Below are 5271 nucleotides of genomic sequence, written 5' to 3' on the forward strand. Positions count from 1 at the left end.
AGTATACTTGAGACAGGAGTGACATGGGAACGGATTCCACTTTAGTTAAAGCGATGACGAGAGGGGAATACTTGAGACATTCTACGACTTGAAGCATGTAATGATCATAGATGAATGGAGTCATCTGAATGATCATATTCTGGTTGGGTTTGATCAAAAGCATGGAGGACGATGCAGTTTGATCCTGAAGGGATGAAGAATCCGCCATTGTTGAGCTTTGTAAAGAAGATGAAAAGTTGTTATAAAGCACCGGTTTGTTTAAGAGAAGGGGAGTGTGATAAATGGTACAGTAGAGCGAGAAATCATTTATATACGATTGCCATGAGAGAGAAAGAATCTCCCATAATGATGAAACGATCTCTGAAAAGGCGCCTGTAAAAGCGGGATTTGACAGCTTGGTTTTCCCCAGATACACGTCATACGGCGAAGGTTTAGGAGCCGTTTCATCTTCACGCGCCCATTTTTGAACTTATCCACAGACACGTTGGAACGTCGCATCCATTCAACTTCTTCAATCCAGTACTCATTCAGGATACAGAATCCCTTATCACTTCCATAAGACTGTTTAATTTTTAGAGCCGAAAGTAAAACCACTCACAATTGTCACGAACCAGAGTTTTGGAAAATCAGAAAGATTTTCGTGCATTAGTGTGCCAACAGATAAGAAATAAAGCAAACAAGTGTATGGGATGTGAGTGATTTCAAATAAGACATAAAGCTGAGGATCCCGGGCATGAATCTCTTCCTTCAAAGTCAAGAGAGACTTGAAGTGCTTGTGTGGTTTCCCGTGAGAATACGATCAAATGTTTGTTAAGAAACATTGAAAGGCTTCTTTTTAATCATAGGCTTTAGAGTGTGGCCAAGCTTCAACCGAACCTCGATGCTTAACATAAGACCGAACGTTGGAAGAAGTACTTGTGAGACCGATGTGGTCTGTTGAACAAGTAGGTTGGATAAGGGGAAAGTAACAGAAGTTAGAATAGAAATCTCAAAAACAAAAACTCAACTGGATCTTTTGGGAAGAAATGTCTTGGTGTTAGACAATTTCACAAAGATCACGCAATAAAATAAAAGGAGACTTCTTTAGGTAACAAGTTAAAGCTTGAATATTAAAATTCACCGTCAATTCTATAGACGTGTTGGATTTTGGGTTTCACTTAGCACGTGGTGTACGCATCCAAGATCATAAACACAGAGTTTGTGTAACCATAAACCTCAGTGGTTATGTCTGAGAGTCTCAAGGGTTACTTTTATGAAATGATATGTGATGGAGAAATTTTTAGAGGAGAAGGGGTGAAAGAACCGAAAGTACCTCTGCTATATAAGAGTGACAAAGCAGAACTCTCCTTACGCATTTGAGAGGAGAAAGGTAGCTCAGGATTGAAGTGAATTTAGCAGCCTAATTGGGAAGAACCAATAGGTAGAATCAGTTCATTAAGGCTTCACACATAGTCATTCAGGCTTTAGTCTACATGCAGCAACATGCTTCTAGGGATGCTTAACTAGTTCAAGATAAGAAAATCATACCTGCCTCACCCCAAATTTTGTAGCTTTGAAATGCACGATACCTAGAGAATGGACGAAAAGAAGCAAACCATGCACACAAACAAAATAAACAAAAGAAAAAAACTCTTTTAAAAAAATAATAAAAAAAATATTTTTGTATTTTTTATTTTTCTAAAAAAAATTAAAACAAAAAAAAAAACAAATAAGAAATTCTTAAAAAAAAATAAAGCAGAAAAAATAAATAAGAAAAAAATTACGAAGTATACAGCCGAAAACAAACCTTAAAGAAATGAAGCGAAATAAGCGGAGCGGTCGGTTCATTTCCGTTCCTTAAAATTTCGTAGCCGAAATAGACCGAGCGATCGGTTCATTTCGTTTCCTGAAAATTTTGGAGCAGAAATAGACCGAGCGTTCGGTTCATTTCGGTTCCCGAAAAATCTGGAACTGAAATAGACCGAGCGTTCGCTCTATTTCGCTTATCTTAATTTTTAGAAAGAGGTTTGAGGATTCGGTACTGATTCTGCTTCCATCATTCCCAAACCTTGAAAAATTTTGTTGAAGCTTCCTTCAGGTAAGGCTTTAGTGAAGATGTCAGCGATTTGATCTGAGGATCGAACAAAATGAACTTCTACGTTTCCCTCTTCGACATGGTCCTTGATGAAATGATATCGTAGTGCAATGTGCTTGGTCTTTGAGTGTTGCACTGGATTGTGACATATTCTTATTGCACTTTCAGAGTCACAATAAAGAGGTATCTTTTTCATACTTAGTCCATAGTCTCTTAATTGGCTTTGTATCCAGATCACTTGTGAGGTGCATGAGGCAGCAACAATATACTCAGCTTCGGCTGTTGAAAGAGACACAAAAGTTTGCTTTTTGGACTGCCAGCTAACAAGTTTTCCATCGAGAAATTGGCATCCACCAGTTGTGCTCTTTCGGTCCAGACTGCATCCACCCAGATCAGCGTCAGAAAATGCTTGAACAAAGAAACCTGATTTTGCTGGATACCAGAGACCGAGCGACGAGGTTCGCTTCAAATAGCGAAAAATATTCTTTACTGCCACCATGTGAGGTTCTCTTGGATTAGCTTGAAACCTGGCACAATAATAGACAGAGAACATAATATCTGGTCTACTAGCAGTTAGATACATGAGTGATCCAATCATCTGACGAAAGAGAGTTATGTCGACTGCAGGCTTTTTCCAGAGATGATGTTAACTTAGTGCCAAACGCCATAGGAACCTTCACCTTCGAGTCACCCTTCATTCCAAATTTTTCTAATAGATTCTCCGTGTAAGCCTCTTGGTTAATAAAAATGCCTTCCGGTCCCTGTCTTATATTTAATCCTAGAAAAAAGTTAATAGGACCCATTGCGCTCATTTCAAATTTAGTCCCCATCAGCTTCCAGAATTCAGCTGTTCCGCATGGATTCGTGGAGCCGAAGATGATATCATCGACATAAATCTGAACAATCATAAGATGTTCGCCTTCTTTCTTACGAAAGAAGGTTGGGTCAACAGAACCTTGCTTAAACTTAGACATTTTTAGAAAGCGAGTTAGTGTTTCATACCAGGCCCTTGGTGCTTGCTTCAGTCCATACACAGCTTTATTCAATACATATCAATGATCAGGGTATTTCTCATTCACGAACCCGGGTGGTTGCTCAACATACACAGTTTCTTCTAGTTCTCCATTGAGGAAGGCACATTTCACATCCATTTGAAAAACTTCGAAGTTTTTATAAGCAGCATATGCTAGAAAGATTCGAACCGATTCTAATCTAGCTACAGGAGCGAAGGTCTCCTCATAGTCTATTCCTTCTTCTTGGCAATATCCCTTTACCACCAGCTGAGCCTTATTCCTAATAACATTTCCTTCTTTATCCATCTTGTTCCTAAAGAGCCACTTCAATCTTACCACAGACGCATCCTTTGGAGTGGGTATTAGTCTCCAAACTCGATTGCATTCAAACTCAGGGAGTTCATCTTGCATTGCCTGTACCCAATCAGCATGATCAAGTGCAGTATTGACCGTCTTTGGTTCGATTTTAGAGACGAACGAATTAAACAAACAAAATTCAACGTGAGAGAATAATGCAGTTTGTTTCACTTTTTGTTGAGAACGTGTGAGAACTCGCTCATATGATTCTCCTATTATTTGTGTTTTGGGATGATCTTTAGTCCACTTTGTTAGAGGATGGTATTTCGGGTCATAGATAGGATCCAACTCTGCATTTACCTCTTCTTCGAATTCGGATCGATCATCTTCGTCATTTGAATTTTCATTCTCCCCCTCAAATGGCGAAGTGTGTTCCTTGTCGGTTTCAGGATCCTCCCCCTCGGTTGGAGTTGGATTCTCTTGCTCGGTTGGAGTTGGATTCTCTTGCTCGGTTGGATGAGATACAGAGGAGCTCTCCCCCTCGAATATTGTGCTGTTATTTGGAGGTTCATTTGAGGGTTGATCATTAGCTTGGTTTGAAGGATCCTTTGTCATGTCTTTCTCAGCATCTTCAATGATCTTTTTCAGATGGTCGATTTTGTTTTCTGCTGCATTCGCCTCTGAGTGTATAGCTTTTTATGGTTCATCAAATAACCTCATATATTCTTCAAACAAATTTGAAATGGGAATCGAGACTGGTCCTGATTCAGGAAATATTTCACCCATGGCACTTTCTTTTGCTTGAGCTTTCTTTATGTAGAAGTCATCAAAGGTTACGTAATAGGTTTCTTCAATACGTTTGGAGTGTTTATTCAAAACCCTATAAGCCTTTGAAGTGAGTGAATAGCCCAGAAAGATTCCCTCATCTACTTTAACATCAAACTTGTTGCGGTTCTCTTTAGAGTTGAAAATGAAGCACCTGGAACCGAACATGTGAACGAACCTGACGTAGGGATTTCGGTTGTTTAGAATCTCATACGGAGTGATTTAGAATCGCTTGTTAAGTAAGGATCTGTTTTAAGTATAACAAGCAGTAGCAACAGCATCAGCCCAGAATGGAAGAAAAGCGAAGCTCAGCATGGTTCTGGCTGCGTCACATAAGAAACGGTTCCGTCTTTCAACGATTCCATTCTATTGTGGAGTGTAGGGTGTAGAGAAGTTATGAGATACTCCCTTGTCGGCCAGAAAGTCTTCAAACTCTTTATTCTTGAATTCAAGCCCATTGTCGCTTCTGATGTTCCTTACCACTTTTCGTAGCTGCAGTTCCACTTGCTTGATAAACACTTTTAATTTGGGAGTTGCTACTGATTTCTGTTTAAGAAAGTAAACCCAGGTGAAACGAGAAAAATCATCGACAATGACAAGTATGAACTTACTACCACCAATGCTTTCGATAGCTGAAGGTCCACATAAATCAATATGTAGAAGTTCAAGAGCTTCAATGATCTTGGTGTTGATACGTGTAGGATGGATCTTTCGGCTTTGTTTGCCCTTCTCACAAGCTGCACATAGGTGTTCCTTGTCAAATTTGAGCAGAGGGAGGCCTCGAACATGATCTCCAAGCACTAACTTATTAATGTCTTTGAAGTTTAGGTGCGATAACCGTCGGTGCCATAACCAGCTTTCATCAGAATTGGCTTTGGACAGTAAGCATATAGCTGGTTTCCCTTTAATTGGACTGAGATTAAGAGGGTACATTTCACCCTTTCGTTCAGATTTTAACAAGACTCTTTTGGATTGATTTTCAATAATTTCTGAACCTTCATCATCAAAGGAGACTTTCAGTCCTTTTCCCACAACCAATTGAGATACACTTATGAGGTTGTG

General features: G+C 39.5%; 1 pseudogene; it reads right to left on the reverse strand.

Moving 5' to 3' along the window:
* Positions 1-306: 306 nt before the first annotated feature.
* Positions 307-4997, reverse strand: LOC145126912 (uncharacterized; annotated as a pseudogene).
* Positions 4998-5271: the final 274 nt, after the last annotated feature.

Source organism: Lactuca virosa, chromosome 1, assembly GCF_052849685.1.
Source record: "Lactuca virosa cultivar CGN04683 chromosome 1, Lactuca_virosa_CGN04683_v6, whole genome shotgun sequence".
Lineage (NCBI taxonomy): Eukaryota > Viridiplantae > Streptophyta > Magnoliopsida > Asterales > Asteraceae > Lactuca > Lactuca virosa.